The following is a 16,839-nucleotide window of genomic DNA, read 5'->3' on the forward strand; positions in this document are numbered from 1 at the left end:
GATAACATCTGGATTGAGTTCTCCTCTTGTTGTTACAGAAACTTCTTTTATTTAATATTATTTTAAAACAGTTTATTACTTCTCTGTACTATTTCATAATCTGCTCCTGGGCAAGAATGAAAAATATCTGAGGGAAGGAGAAATTGTGAGTGTTTTCTGTGAAATGATGCTTCCACCAGCCAATGAAAGGAGCATTGACTCAATGGAAAGATGGAGGGCTCTCTCTCTCTCTCGCACGCTCTCTCCTTCCTTCTCTCTCTGTGCGTGTGCAGAGCACATCCATGGCAGCATAAGAAATTCAATTCAATTTGAATTTAAAGGCAAGTCTACAAATTTCATGCTTTCCAAACATTACACAAACCAAAACACAGCCATCCTTCTGAATTGGCAGTTCTCTGAATTTTGAGACGCACTTCTCCAGCCAAGTAATATACAAAACACATAGATGAGGTAAGGTGTACAAAAAAAATCATACATCTGTGAAAATATTGTATAAAAATGCACTACATATGGGAAAATTGGTTTGAGAAAATGTGTCTGTTAGGCAAAATGGAAAAAGAAAAATGTGTACATTCAGATAGTGGGGTAGGAGAGTTTAAAACAATGCCAATAGAGCTCACATCTGGCAACCAATGTCCCCCTTGGATTCAGATAGTACATGGGTAGATGAGTCAAAGAAGCCCGGGACACAAATTTTCTCAGCCCTCCAGTCAGTCTTGGGTGGCTCCTTTAACAGAAGTAATGTATTTAGTGTCAACTCTAGAAGTGTAGACTCAATTCTGATCAAACTAAGTCTCCTAGAGCCCAGAATACACCAGGAGGCTTTATTATGGTATGGTAGCGGGCATAGCTGTGTTGTAACTTTTGAATAAATATAATAATAATAATAATAATAATAATAATAATAATAATAATAATAATAATCCAGGTTTACAACAAAACAAAACAAAACAAAACAACACATATAGTATTTTCATGTTTCACATTTCCATTTCCAAGTCTTTGGTTTTGGACTTCCTTCAGCTTTTCCGTAAATCTTTCATAGTCACTATTAGTTTCCGCATTTCCTTTTTTACCATTGTCATTAATTGTATCTTTTAATAAAAATTATTTTTTAAAATAATAATAATAATAATAATAATAATAATAATAATAATAATAATCCAGGTTTGTGAAGGTGTAGAGCTGAGATGAAATGCAACATTATTAACCCTTCCCTTGTTCAGTCCATACTGGAGACGGCTCAAGATATCTTCAGGCAACTGACCATTTGCTGTCCTTTCTTGGTCCTGGGCCAAGCACTGGAAATGGTTGGTTTTTCCTAAATTTCTCCAAAGGAACTCAAGGCAGCCAATGAATTGTAATAATGAAAACAAGAATTAAAATGTTGTTTTTTATTTTTTAAAAAACCATTATTGGGCATGTGTCAAATGGGAGCAACGCATAGCAACCTCTGCTACTTCCTGGGAAAGCGTGGCTTCCTTGCCTTGCAGGCAGGGCTGAGATTCAGGACCCATCTCAGCAAGCAAGGGATCAAGGAAACAGGCATCTCTCCCCCGGCTGTCTGCTGTCTGGGTCGGCTCAATGTTGACGAACACTGGAGATTCATTTTCCAAGTCTTCTTGAGAGGACATTACAGGGAAGCCACAAACCCAACCCACCCAAATCCCTGCCTCTGGTTGGAGCAGCCCTTCAAGGGTTTCCAAAGGAATAAGTGCCGAGTGGCAGGGAGATGCCAAGTGTGGAAAAGGCCCGATGAAGACTTCAGAAATAACAGGGGCATTTGCAAAGAACTCACAATTCCATTCTTGTTATTTTACTTTTTCAAAATTCCATTTATAATATTTCTCTCACATACAACTCCGGTCACCTTTATTTAACCCTGACATTTCCATGAATTCCTGATCCTCCTCCTGGGGCAGCAGAGTAACCTCCCACCTGCTGGGTGCCCAAGTCCTCCCACAGCTGCTGAAATTCCAGAGGTCGTAGCAAGAGGAATTTAATCTAGCCGCAAACATGTGCTCATACCCAGCTTGCTCCACAGTCTAGACAGTTTTCAGATAAAGACTGTCAAGGATGAGCTGGGCTACTTTGTCAAAGAGATAAAGGGTGAGATCCAACCCAACACAGCTCCTGCTGCACAACCTTTCGTGTGATGCAGGGCCAATGGCCCCAGACCAGATAGGAACACAGGCAGCTTCTGAGCTTCACAGAACTCTTCTTCAGGCTTAACCTTAAACAAGAAAGGCAGAAATAAAGACATGTCATTTTCTTGATGAATCACAGCACAGTCTCACTGGTCACACATCATTGGGTTTGCTGCCAAAACCAAAGGGGTTTTCTACAGAATGGTTTGTTTGTCTGCAAGGGAAAGGAAGCCTGGAAGCTCTTTGGCTCTGTTTGATGTCACAATAGAACAGCAATAAATATTGGTTAGTTAACAATAAAAATATTGTGAAGACCTGTCTTAAAAGTACAATTTTAAAGAGATGTCTAAAAGGTGGCAGGGACAGTTTGTGCCAAATGTCTACAGGCAGAGAGTTCCACAGGGCAGGGCTTGCTCCCTCGTAAAGGCCAAGCAAACCTCAGGTGCCTGGAGGACTGCCAGAAGTGCCCCATCAGAGGAACTCAGAGTGTAAAGAATCCGATTGTCCTTAAGGTATTTGGGACTCAAGTTGTTCAGGCCTTTGTAAATTAGCACAAAAACTTTGCGCCTCTTTTGACAGCAAATCAACAGCCAGTGTCGCTCTCTCAACAGCAGAGGAACACGTTGCCAGTAATTGGCTCCTGTGGCCAGCCCCCCCCCCCCCCACGCACCAAGGATAAAGGGCAGAGGAAAGATTGACATCAGGAAAAAGGGGTAGAAGAAAAGTCAATCATGGGATATGCTGTCCCAGTGGATTCTGCCACCTGAAGTAGTTGCCTGACCTTGCCCTGCCAAGGAAGAATGCAGCTTCTGGACCAGATACAAGGGCAGCCCCACAGACAGTACGTTACAGTAATTCAGCCTGATGTTGGCATCGATTCGCCAGAACTGAAGCCTCAAGTGTCGATCCCCCTGGAGCTTGGCCAACAATTGGCAGACTCCAGGGCTGCACTGCTGTGGGGAAAAAACCCAGTGGCAAAGGAAGCCTCTCCAGCACCTGGGGAGGAGCGCCGAGGGGCGGTGCAAACAGCTGGCAGCGCATGTGTAGCGCCCGTATGGAGTGCGCATGCGTGGCGCCCGTACGGACAGCGCTCAAGCGGTAGCTTGTACGGATGCTGCGCATGTGATCTTGGCCGCTCTGCAGCTGGGGGGGGCAGTGGGCCATCTTGTCACCTCCCCTGGGTTGCACCCCTCGCCCCCCTTCATACACCCCTGAATAAACCCCTCTTGAAATGGTCGTGCTGTAAGATCTGGACTCCCTCCAGACAGACTGAAGGTGTAAATAGGTGAATAAGCCATAGTTCTTAAAGCTACAACAGTGTCTGCCGTGTCTTCAGTTCTCCAAAAGAGCACAAACCTTGGGTGAGTGCCTGGAACCCCCTGGGATCTCACCAACACTTGGCAGAGAGTGGGGGTGGTGCCCAACTCTTGTAGCAATATCATCTGATTTGACCCAGGATGATTTGGAGAGCCTAGATGGGTGGACCTAAATCCCCCAGCAGTCAGCCCAGCATAGGCACCATCTCTGGGAGCCCTGGGGGCCTCAACACCCACAGAACTTCCACTGCCTATTGGAGCAGCCCCAATCCCATTCCTACTTGCGTGCAAGCAGGAGGGGGCTGGGATCCCTCAGCTGGGAAGGGAGGCTTCCCGTTGCCTAACTGAGAGACCCCTGCCCTGCTCCTGCTTGCACACAAGTAGGAGTTGGGAAGCTGCTCCAATAGGCAGCATGAAGCCTCCCTTCCCAGCTTAGTTGCTGGGGTCAAGGAAGGTGGAGGCAGCCCGGAAGCTGCATCTTAGAGCCCCTGTACCACCATCATATGGGGACTTCCGAGCAGCTCCTGAAGTCAGCCAGAGCCAACTGCTCCGGGCTGCTGAGACTGCATTTCCCGGGGATGTTAGATGAAATTCGGGGACATTCCGGGGATGGAATTTGTCTGGGGTAAAAGGTAAAGGTACCCCTGCCCTTATGGGCCAGTCTTGACAGACTCTAGGGTTGTGCGCTCATCTCACTCTAGAGGCCGGGAACCAGCGCTGTCCGCAGACACTTCCGGGTCACGTGGCCAGCGTGACAAGCTGCATCTGGCGAGCCAGGGCAGCACACGGAACGCTGTTTACCTTCCCGCTGGTAAGTGGTCCCTATTTATCTACTTGCACCCGGGGGTGCTTTCGAACTGCTAGGTTGACAGGCGCTGGGACCGAACGACGGGAGCGCACCCCGCCGCAGGGATTCGAACCGCCGACCATACGATCAGCAAGTCCTAGGCGCTGAGGTTTTACCCACAGCGCCACCCATGTCTGGGGACTTATTCGCAAATCCGGGGACTGTCTCCAGGAAACGGGGACGTCTGGTAACAGTTTGCAGATGAGCTGAGGGTTAAGAACAACAAGATGAACTTTAACAGGGAGAAATGTAAAGTATTGCACTTGGGCAAAAAAAATGAGAGGCACAAATACAAGATGGGTGACACCTGGCTTGAGAGCAGTACATGTGAAAAGGATCTAGGAGTCTTGGTTGACCACAAACTTGACATGAGCCAACAGTATGACACGGCAGCTAAAAAAACCAATGCAATTCTGGGCTGCATCAATAGGAGTATAGCATCTAGATCAAGGGAAGTAATAGTGCCACTGTATTCTGCTCTGGTCAGACCTCACCTGGAGTACTGTGTCCAGTTCTAGGCACCACAGTTCAAGAAGGACACTGACAAACTGAAACGTGTCCAGAGGAGGGCAACCAAAATGGTCAAAGGCCTGGAAACGATGCCTTATGAGGAACGGCTAAGGGAGCTGGGCATGTTTAGCCTGGAGAAGAGGAGGTTAAGGGGTGATATGATAGCCATGTTCAAATATATAAAAGGATGTCACATAGAGGAGGGAGAAAGGTTGTTTTCTGCGGCTCCAGAGAAGCGGACACGGAGCAATGGATCCAAACTACAAGAAAGAAGATTCCACCTAAACATTAGGAAGAACTTCCTGACAGTAAGAGCTGTTCGACAGTGGAATTTGCTGCCAAGGAGTGTGGTGGAGTCTCCTTCTTTGGAGGTCTTTAAGCAGAGGCTTGACAACCATATGTCAGGAGTGCTCTGATGGTGTTTCCTGCTTGGCAGGGGGTTGGACTCGATGGCCCTTGTGGTCTCTTCCAACTCTATGATTCTATGATTCTAAGAAGGGCATGTATGAGAAATGGAAGAAAGGGGAAATCACAAAGGAGGAGCATGCATGAGTAGCCAACAGTTGCAGGGGGAAAGTCAGGCAGGCTAAAGCTCAGAATGAGCTCAGGCTTGCAAGAGAGGTTAAAAACAATTTTAAAAGGTTTATTTGACTATATTCAAAGCCAGAAGAAGAACAAACAAGGGGTAGGTCCTCTGCGTGAAGACGCATGAAATGGTATTGGGTGACAGAGAGAAGGCTGGACTGCTCAAGCTGGTGATAACAGAAGGAATGATGTAAGGAGGGAGCTGCAGCCCAAGATAGGGAAAGGGGGTAAGGGAACAATGAGCTACTTTAAATGAATTCAAATCTCCAGGGCCTGATGAGCTGCACCCAAGCTTGCAGATATAATCACAGAGTCTCTGTCAATAATCTTTGAGAATTCCTGGAGAACAGTTGAGGTCCCTGCAGATTGGAGGTCTGGGGCTGCAAAAGTAGAGGAGGAGGAGGAGGAGAAGAGTTTGGATTTGATATCCTGCTTTATCACTACCCGAAGGAGTCTTAATCTCCTTTCCTTTCCTCTCCCACAACAAACACTCTGTGAGGTGAGTGAGGCTGAGAGACTTCAGAGAAGTGTGACTAGCCCAAGGTTACCCAACAGTTGTCACATGGAGGCAGTGGAATTGGAAGCAAAAACCATGTGTGGCACTTTGGCCCTTCAGGCCTTTGGCACTCTCCCCAGGCCTGCCCCCTCACCAGCCCAGCAACAGGCCTCCCTCAGGTCTTTCTGCCAGGCTGGAATATGTCCTTGGATGTTGCTTCTTGCTTGACTGCAAGGTGTGTGCATGTGGGTGTGGGTGTCAAAGTCTCTAAATTGTGCATGAATGGTTTTTGGAATGCAGGGTAAGAGTAGCATTGTTTGTCTTGCCCACTTTCCCCTCAGGTCCTGCTCACACTGGTATGTGGCCCCTGAAAGGTCACCCATGAGGGAATGTGGCCCTTGCCTGGAAAAGGTTCTCCATCCTGCCTCAGAAACTTTCTGTACTAAGCAGAAGCAGAGTTTCCCAATAAGACTCATGTGGGGATGATTAGGGAGGCAGGAGAGGATATATTATTTAATGGTATCCTTCCTAACTTGCGCTAGCAAGTTCTATATTCTAGTAGAGTTCCAAACATCCCCCTTTTTAAATTACGCAGCGATCAGCTTGTTGCTGACTCATCTGAGTCTTACTATTAAAGATTCCTTCCTGTAAAATCCCCTCTAATCCCTCTTAAAAAGAATAAACACAAGAATCTGATTAACGTTAATATAAAAGTAGTTTACTCAACAGATTCATTCAGATTCACAGACATATCCCTGAAGGCAGACTTAGGTTACATAACAACTAGAACCATTCCATAAAGAAGTTAGTCCCAAGTGACGGCGACTAAGCCGTCACTTCTCCAAACACACAGCAATACCCAAAATGAAGAAGACACACTGATCAGAACATGGAGGCCGTGTGCTCCTTCATGCTAGTACAACAGACCGCACCCTCTTCAAGTCTTTCCCAATTCAGGAGGAAACAGGAAGTCTTCTCCCGAGTGGGACAAAACATCCCTTAACATGTCCACTGTAGGGATGTTGTACTTGACTGCAAGTCAAGTTTTACATCCCACAACTCACTCACCTTGTGCCTTTCTCTCTCTCTCTCTCTCTCTCTCTCTCTCTCTTTTTCCTCTTCCCTTTGTTTAGGTAAAATGTTTCCAAGTCAATGTCATTAAACCCAGACCCCATTCAGCTGTAGCCATGTGCATTTTCTTACTTTTATAAACAGCCTTCAGACTGAACTCTTTCTTGAACAGATTCCTTTTCCTTTTCCCCCACAGATCAGGCACCGTTGGGCTGCCACCTCAGCTGAGAAAATCTATCATCCAACATGCTTACTCTTATTTTATTTATTACAGTTATCTATATCCTGCCTTTCAGGATACAAATTAAGTGGCCCCTGCCACTTAATGGATCCAAATGGTTTCCAGAGAGTGGTAGGAGATGTTTTATCCCATGCTGATGGCCTTTCAGCTCATTACATACAGTGAAGATACCAGGTAACCTGACATCTGGCTGGTTGATAGGGGATCAAATACTTATTTCACGCATTATAATGCACATCAATCTCTGACTTTTGTCTTCTAGGTTTCTGGGGGTTTTCCTGTTGTTATTCTGTCTCTCACAGCTACAATAAACCTACCATTAAAATTATGGACTGGTCATTTCTTCGTCAGAGGGCAAAGGGGCAAATTTAGCAGGTGGTCAAATACTTTTTTCCCTCACTGTACATTGGCTCCTAGTACGTTTCCAAGCACAATTCAAAGTGTTGGTGCTGACCTTTAAAGCCCTAAACGGCCTCAGCCCAGTATACCTGAAAGAGCGTCTCCACTCCCATTGTTCACTGAGGTCCAGCGCCGAGGGCCTTCTGGCAGTTCCCTCACTGTAAGGTTACAGGGAACCAGGCAGAGGGTCTTCTCGGTAGTGGCACATGCCCTGTGTAACGCCCTCCCATCAGATGTCAAGAAAATAAGCAACTATCCTACTTTTCAAAGACATCTGAAGACAGCCCTGTTTAGGGAAGTTTTTAATGTTTAATGCTGTATTGTGTTTTAATATTCGGTTGGAAGCCGCCCAGAGTGGCTGGGGAAACCCAGCCAGATGGGTGGGGTATAAATAAATAATAATAATAATAATAATAATAATAATAATAATAATAATAATAATAATATTCCAAGGTGGAAATAACCAAAACAAGTTTAAACCACAATAAACAACATCAACATTCAATTTAAAAAGTAGCCAGGCTCCTTCCCACAGGGCAGGGATGTAACAATGCACCAGTTCATTCCAACCCATGTTGTCCATCCCCCATAGCAAAAATCCAGATATTTTTGAACACTTTGCTCCTACTAGGCACTGTAAAAGGAGATGTTTAATTTGATATGCATTGTTTTATTATTATGGGCTGTGCATAATAATAATAATAATAATAATAATAATAATAATAATAGTTTATTACTTATACCCAGTGCTTTTTTCTGGCTGTACTTACTGTAACTTCATGGTGAGTCCTGGCACCCTTTTTTCCTAGGACAAAAAAGCACTGCATGCAGCCAAGCTTGTGGACAGACCGTGACCTTAGAGAACCCTCACAGAGGTGAGGTGGATACAGATCATGGTAGACAACAAAGAACTGGGTTCAAATGGCTGCTTTGCCATGAAGCTCCCTGGGTCAGGCTGCTTTTTGTCTAACCTGCCTTATAGGGTTGTGTGATGTCAATAATTTTCCTTCTATGTACCCTTGAATAGGAAAATTTGAGTACAGATACAGATACGAATAGTAATAGTAGTAACCAGTGAAAGCGGCACGTTTTATTTCTCTTATTTTCAGCATATTTATACCAAGCCTGTAAAAACCAGAAGGCAATGGGGAAAGGAAATTGCATTCAGTGGGTGGGGGTAATCACATAAATAACCCAGGAATTTTAGGTAGGCTTTAAAAGTACAGTTTCTAAATGGATGTGGATTGCAAAGGAGAAAGTTTGCCAGGAGTCTTTTCGGATGGAACTTCACTTCAAGACTAACAGAGAAAGAGCACCACCTAGAGATGGTCGGAGGGTGGAAAAATCTATTTTACAACACATTAAAAGGGGGAAAAGGAAATGCTTTAAGTGTTCTGCAGGGACTGCAATTCATTACATAAGAAGGTCACCGTAAATTCAGAGAGAAATAAAAATATTCCTTCTAACACAGCCTTTGCCAACTCAGGGTCCTCCAGATGCTGGGGAGGCTGTTCTAACCTGGGCTCCCACGACAGGAAGAGCAGGTGTGACGGTGCTGCAGCTGCTGCTTTCAGAGGACAGCTGGGCTGAGGCACAGATTGACTGGATGGGAACAGAATAAGAATACAGCGGTACCTCAGTTTAAGAACAGCCCTGTTTACAAACTATTCTCTTTACGAACTCCGCAAAACCAGCAGCAGTGTCCCGGTTTGCGAATTTTACCTTGGTCTAAGAACGGAAGCTGAATGATGGAAGGGCACCGGCGGCAGGAGGCCAAGGCCTCATGAGGGAAAGTGCGCCTCAGTTTAAGAATAGTTTTTGTTTAAGAATGGACTTCCGGAATGGATTAAGTTCGTAAACCGAGGTACCACTGTAATAAAAAATTATTTATTATTTATACCCCGCCCATTGGCTGGGTTTCCCCAGGGGGTCTGGAGCTTATGGGTTTCACAGAATCACGGAAGGGGCCCTAAGGGACATCCAGGCCAAGCCCCTCCAATGCAGGAATCATTTGTCCAATGCAGAGCTCTAACCCACAACCCTGAGAAGAAGAGTCTCGTGCTGTAGCGACTGAGGTCATTAAGGAAACCCCCATTCCCCACCCAAGTGCAAGTATCACGTCTAAATGTCACAGTCTGAAGTTTCTCTGATTGAGAAAGGGCCCAAATGGGTAGACAGTCAACGCAAACTTGTGCTCTTTTTCCTTATGTGATGGCAACCTTATGCAGGTGATGGAAGAATAAAGAAAGAATTGGGAAAAGAAGGGGGAAATCAAAATACGAGGTAGAAAAACATCAGGAGGAGGAGGGAGAGCGGGCAACAGCAGCTGGCAATCCCATCGCCCATTGCACTTGCCCTGGGAGAGAGTTTGGGCTTTGCCAGAGAGTTGGAGTCAGAGAGTTGCACAGGGCCTAGCGAGAACACAGAGAGCCAGCAGAGGTGTTCCCAGGATTATCTGGGAGAACGCACATAGCGTTCTCTTTGCATGTGTGTGAATTGCATGGTACAGATGTGACCGACGTGCATGCCCTTCTGACAGGAATGCTCAATGGTGCATTGTGGAGGCATTATACAGCCCCACTGCATTTCCCCCTTCCTCTCTGGAAAAATTTGCTTCAGTGCATTTGCTTGGGAAATGCTTGACAACTGCACATTTTGTTATGTTTGCTCCCAAAAAACCCTTTTAGCTGGACACTGCGAGAGGTGGGGGGACACTGAGTTTTGCTTGTGCGCAGGGCGCTGCTGCAATCTGAAAGACCAAAGTCCACTTCTGCCACCAGATGTTGCTGGATTACAATTCCCATCATTCCTGACCACTGGTCATGCTGGCTGGGGGTGGGGGGAGCTGGGAGTCCAACTACTGAGCTCACCACCCTGGTTTAAGCTGTTTGGGGGCCATTTTGCTACAATATGAGAAATCATGTATAACCCCCAACCCCCTCTCAAAGCAAAAGGCTTAACAGGAAGGACCTCATCCCAGGAGCCAAACTGTGCAGAAATAGTAATGTAGATTTCTCTCTGTGGTAGAACCTAATTGGAGATGGCAGACATAGCAGGCATGATACAGTTCAGCATCATCTGGAGGAGAGGACCCCACATCTACCCATGTGGAGCCTCCACAGTCAAAGGAAATATACCTCTGAACCCCCAATGCAGCAAGCAGTGGGGAAAGAGCATGCCTTTCTTGTAAGCTTCCAGAGGCATCTGGCTGGTGGCGGCTGCCAAGAGGCTGGTAGGCAAGATGGGTGTTGCTTGGCTCCAGGAAGGCCAGGTTCAAGCTCCAACGCCAGTTCCAGATTGGGGAAGTCTTTTGCACCGTGGTGGGTTCTCTGTGACCACATGCTTCTTCTTCTTTTGTATTTTTATTAAATATTTTCTTCATTTACAGAAGTATGTGTAATGTCTCTCTCTCGTATTTTTTCCATGTAACATTTTTACAAATCAGTTTCGTTTGTTGAGACATTAGGAAGAAAAGGGGGAGAGGGGTGGAGGGAGGGAAGATGGGTGGTGGTGGGGTCAGGTGGTTTCTATTTTGCTTAATGTATGTAGCGTTTGGTGTCAGCGTTGCTTGTGCAGGTTCTCTGCTGTTCACTTGTGTTCCTTTGGTGGTGAGAGAGGTTGGGGTTGGCCTAGGGTGTGATTGTTTGCTTGTGATTGGCTGTGGTGATCTTTGTTTACGTGTGTGAGTGAGGTGGGTGGGTGTTTTGGATCAGGTCAGCCATATTGATTTGTATGCTGTTGGTGGGTTATTGTCATTGTCTTGTTGGGCTGTGTATGTGATAAAGGGGAGCCATACTGGGGTAAAGGTGTCGTCTTCTATTTGTCCCTGTGTCAGTTTCAGTTTATTGGTTAATTTTTCTAGTAGGGCTGTTTCCCATACTATTTGGTACCATTAGTCCATGCTTACTCCTGACAGGTCTCTCCAGTGTCTGGCTAGGGTGTTTCTGGCTGCTGAAAGTAGGTGGGTTATGAGTTCTTTGTGGTGTAAGTGGGCATTGTTGTCTTGGAAGATGTTTAGTAGAGCCAGTTCTGAGCTGATGTCTAATAGTTGCTTAGTTATTTTACATATTTCTCGTATGGCTGTTGTCCAGAATAGTTGGATTTTGGGGCACTCCCACCACATGTGGAGGTATGTGCCTGTGGAGGTGCACCCTCCCCAGCATTTTGGTGAGGTTCCTGGGCGTATTAGCGCTAGTTTTCTTGGTGTTAGGTACCACCTGCAGGTGAGTTTCAGAGTGAGTTCTTTTCTTTTCATTGATATGGATTTAAAGGGGGGTTTAGACCATATTCTGGTCCATTGAGTGGGGTTAATCTCATAGCCTATGTCATTCCCCCATTGTTTTTTGATAGCATCTAGGGGGTTTGTGGGATTTTGGAGTAGTATTTTGTATATTGCGGATACCATCCCTTTACCATGTCCCTTTGTTGTTAAGAGGAGGTTTTCGAGGTTGTCAGGGGCCTAGTTGCTGCTTATTTTACTGTTGGGTTGTTTAACAGGGCATGTAATTGGTGTTGTGTTAACCAGGGCATTTGGGTGTCTTCTAGTTTGTCTTGTATTTCTTCTGTTGACAAAGGTTTGTTATTTTTATAAAAGTGTATTAGGCGATGTAAGCCTTTGGTTTGCCAGGCTTTTATCTGGAGGTTTTGTGCTGCATGGTAGAATAATGGGTGGTACGCCAGGGGAATTAGTGGGGATGGGGTTGGGGATAGTTTGCCTATTTTTGTTTTCCATGCTTTGAGCGTGGTCTGTGTGTACCTATTAAGTGTTGTGGGAATTTTCTTTAGTTTGTTTGGGAGGAGTGGGTATGCTGTGGTGCAGGTATTTCCAATTGTGTCCCTCTCTAGGTGTACCCATTGTTTTCTCTCATCTTCGAGTATATATGGGATTATATGGCGTATTTGGTTGGCAATGTAATACAGTGGTGCCTCGCAAGACGAAATTAATTCGTTCCGCGAGTCTCTTCGTCTAGCGGTTTTTTCGTCTTGCAAAGCAACCCTATTAGCGGCTTAGCGCTATTAGCAGTTTAGCGGCTATTAAAGGCTTAAGGGATTAGCGGATTAGCTGCTAAAAGGCTATTAGCGGTTTAGCGGCTTAGAAAAAGGGGGTGGGGAGTGAAAAAAAATCTTAAGACTCGCAAGACATTTTCATCTTGAGAAGCAAGCCCATAGGGAAATTCGTCCTGCGAAGCGCATCGAAAAACGGAAAACCCTTTCGTCTAGCGGGTTTTCCGTCTTGCGAGGCATTCATCTTGCGGGGTACCACTGTATGCTTCTATGTTGGGGATTCCCCATCCTCCTTCTGAGGTGGGGAGGTGCAGGTATTTGGGGCTTATTCTTGGTTTTTTATGTGAGAAGATAAGAGTGTAGTTTTCTCTGCCAACTGCGGAGTTGGGCTGGGGGAATCCAGACTGGGAGGGTTTGGAATAGGTAGGTTAGTTTTTTGGGGGGGGTCATTTTGAACATGGCTATTTTGTCTGAGAGAGTGAAATTCATGTTTTTCCATCTCTTAGGTCTTTGTTAATTTGTCTCCACAGGGGCTAGCTGTTGTGGAGGTACAATTTATTGAGGTTTCTGGTTATTTGTACCCCTAGGTATCTGAACTTGGTGTGGCAAAGTTTTATTTTGGTGACCTTAGTGAGTTCTTTTTGGGTGTGAGGAGGGGTGTTGAAGCACATAGCTTCTGACTTTGTAAAATTTACCTGTAGGCCCGACACCATTGCAAATGTGTTGCGTTCTCTGATTAGGGAGGTTGCTGTGCTTATGGGGTCTGGTGTTGTGACCATTAGGTCATCTGCAAAGAGCCCTCATTTATAGGTTCTGCCTTTTATTTCCACTCCTTTGATGTCTGTGGCTGCTCAGATTCGGATTGCTAAGTGTTCCAGAGCCAGTGATCACATGCTTGAAACACTTGTTTGTTTTCAAGCATGGGGAGGAACATGAGGTTTTAAAACTTTTAATTCCCCTCAGGTGGTTTTGCACCTGCCATGCAATAGACTTCCTCTTTTAACCAACTGTTTGCGAGCTGGAATCTGCTTGTGGTTTTGCAATAAAAAAACCCTGTGTGGTTGCAGGGCTGTGAACTGCATGCTTTGTGTGCACTCATTTTATCTCAAGACTGTGAGCAACTTGAGTTCAGCTGCGGTCGAGGTGCTTGACTGAAGCCAGACCCTGGCACAAAGCACAGCTTTGGAGAAGGATCACGCGGACAGACTATATCTATGATTTGTGTCTATTGGAGCTTCCACAACGGGGCTGTTTTGGGGTATAATTCAGTCACATTCCTGCAAATTCAGGTTGCACAATTAAAGTTGTTGTTGTCAACAACAACAACCCCTTTGTCTGTTTGCAGTAAGGAAACTGACATAGAAATGCACTGGAAAGTGTGGGGTAAAGATTGCTTGGTGCAATATCATATAACATTCCCTGAAAAGAAATTGGAAGGAATTCTCATGGAATCTAACTTCCCCACAGACTTTGTGCAAACAAATCCATGGGGTCACGAAGAGTTGGACACGACTAAACGACAAAAATAATGATCATTTCTAGAAGAACCATTAGCACTCAGCTTACTAGTTACTTGAAAAGGCAAATTCAATACTAGCTGCTATGTAATTTATTAAGTTCCTATTACTTTGATCAGAATTGATTTTGACTGAATCGTGAGATGTGGTTATTGGAGTAGTTTGCTGTTACCCCGACACTGTATCTCAAGGGAAGCGTTTTAGAAGGGCAGGCACATTGTCATCAGTATAAATCATTAACAACTGCTCCTCTTATTATTAATCTTATTTGTCATTATTGAATTGCTAATTATTAAATTATTAGTCGTCATTACAGTATTAACTTGTCATAAGTTTTTTTATTTTAGCACTTGCATCAGGAACATAGCTGTCAACTTTCCCTTTTCTTGCAAGGAATCCCATTCGGGATAAGGGAATTTCTCTTTTAAAAAAGGGAAACATTGACAGCTATGATCCGAAACATAGTTTCCCGCCTTCGCTTACCTCCACATGTGTAACATTCTTGTTTTATGCTGTCTTGTTACATTTTGCATTTCTTTCCCAAAGGACAGCTCTGTTGCAGAGGGACAAAGCTCAGTCTTCTCCGATAAAGAAAACAATGCCCGACCTGAAGAATTTGGAGCAAATGATTCAGCAGAGGAAACACAGCCCAGAATAACTAAGGAGATAGTACAAGAATACTTGGCTAGTTTAGATGTATTCAAGTCTCCAGGGCCAGACAAACTGCATCCAAGAGTATTAAAAGAACTGGCAGATGTGATCTCAGAACCACTGGCAGTCATCTTTGAGAATTCCTGGAGAACAGGCGAAGTCCCGGCAGACTGGAGGAGGGCAAATGTTGTCCCTATTTTCAAAAAGGGGAAAAGAGAGGACCCAAATAATTACCGCCCAGTCAGTCTGACATCAATACCAGGGAAGATTCTGGAGCAGATCATTAAGCAAACAGTCTGTGAGCACCTAGAAAGGAATGCTATGATCACCAATAGTCAGCATGGATTTCTGAAAAATAAGTCATGTCAGACTAACCTGATCTCATTTTTTGACAGAATTGCATGCCTGGTAGATGAAGGGAACGCAGTGGATGTAGCCTTGATTTCAGCAAGGCATTTGACAAGGTACCCCATGATATTCTTGTAAAGAAGCTGGTAAAATGCGGTCTTGACTCTGCTACCACTCAATGGATTTGTAACTGGCTGACTGACCGGACCCAAAGGGTGCTTATCAGTGGTTCCTCTTCATCCTGGAGAAGAGTGACTAGTGGGGTGCCACAAGGTTCTGTCTTGGGCCCGGTCTTATTCAACATCTTTATCAACGACTTGGATGATGGACTCAAGGGCATCCTGATCAAATTTGCAGATGACACCAAACTGGGAGGGGTGGCTAACACCCCAGAGGACAGGATCACACTTCAAAATGACCTTGAAAGATTAGAGAACTGGGCCAAAACAAACAAGATGAACTTTAACAGGGAGAAATGTAAAGTATTGCACTTGGGCAAAAAAAAAATGAGAGGCACAAATACAAGATGGGTGACACCTGGCTTGAGAGCAGTACATGTGAAAAGGATCTAGGAGTCTTGGTTGACCACAAACTTGACATGAGCCAACAGTGTGACGCGGCAGCTAAAAAAACCAATGCAATTCTGGGCTGCATCAATAGGAGTATAGCATCTAGATCAAGGGAAGTAATAGTGCCACTGTATTCTGCTCTGGTCAGACCTCACCTGGAGTACTGTGTCCAGTTCTGGGCACCACAGTTCAAGAAGGACACTGACAAACTGGAACGTGTCCAGAGGAGGGCAACCAAAAAGGTCAAAGGCCTGGAAACGATGCCTTATGAGGAACGGCTAAGGGAGCTGGGCATGTTTAGCCTGGAGAAGAGGAGGTTAAGGGGTGATATGATAGCCATGTTCAAATATATAAAAGGATGTCACATAGAGGAGGGAGAAAGGTTGTTTTCTGTGGCTCCAGAGAAGCGGACACGGAGCAATGGATCCAAACTACAAGAAAGAAGATTCCACCTAAATCTTAGGTGGAAGAACTTCCTGACAGTAAGAGCTGTTCGACAGTGGAATTTGCTGCCAAGGAGTGTGGTGGAGTCTCCTTCTTTGGAGGTCTTTAGGCAGAGGCTTGACAACCATATGTCAGGAGTGTTCTGATGGTGTTTCCTGCTTGGCAGGGGGTTGGACTCGATGGCCCTTGTGGTCTCTTCCAACTCTATGATTCTATGATCGTAGCCACGCCCCAGACTTGGAAGGGCGCCCAGCTGCGTTCAGTTTCCCAGGTAAGTTAGGGGACCCAGCAGTAAGTCTACAGGGCTTACTTCCGAGTAGACCCGCTTCGGCTCGCGCTGTCCGTCTCCTGCAGGAGAGGCAGCCCAGGTCCCTCCTGCCTCCGTCAACCTGGTGCCCGCCAGATGTGGCGGGGCTGCGGCGGCCAGGGGTCATCCAGCCCTACCCCCGAGCTCTGCTCAATATTCTTTTTAATACACACAATTCAGAGATGCAATTAAACGGTTTAATATATTTAATCACTAGACCAGCGCAACCCACAAGCAGATGTTCACACGGTTGCTATAAGAAGAGCGAAGGGGAAGCAGCGCGTGCCGCCCGATGGGACTTGCTCGCGAGTAGGCGCGCCTCCTCCCAGAGCGAACCCGCAAGCGCCTCATCCCGCCAGCCGGACGGGCCCATCTCGCCTTTGCGTC

General features: G+C 45.6%; 1 long non-coding RNA gene across 1 annotated transcript; it reads right to left on the bottom strand.

Moving 5' to 3' along the window:
• Nucleotides 1-1,794: 1,794 nt before the first annotated feature.
• LOC310685074 lies at nt 1,795-14,700 on the bottom strand. The gene is made up of 2 exons (XR_014515050.1): nt 14,617-14,700; nt 1,795-2,233 (listed from the first exon to the last, which is right to left on the bottom strand). It is a non-coding gene; the product is annotated as an uncharacterized lncRNA (long non-coding RNA).
• Between the last annotated feature and the right edge of the window lie 2,139 nt (nt 14,701-16,839).

This window comes from Podarcis tiliguerta, assembly GCF_965153285.1.
Source record: "Podarcis tiliguerta genome assembly, chromosome: 8".
Lineage (NCBI taxonomy): Eukaryota > Metazoa > Chordata > Lepidosauria > Squamata > Lacertidae > Podarcis > Podarcis tiliguerta.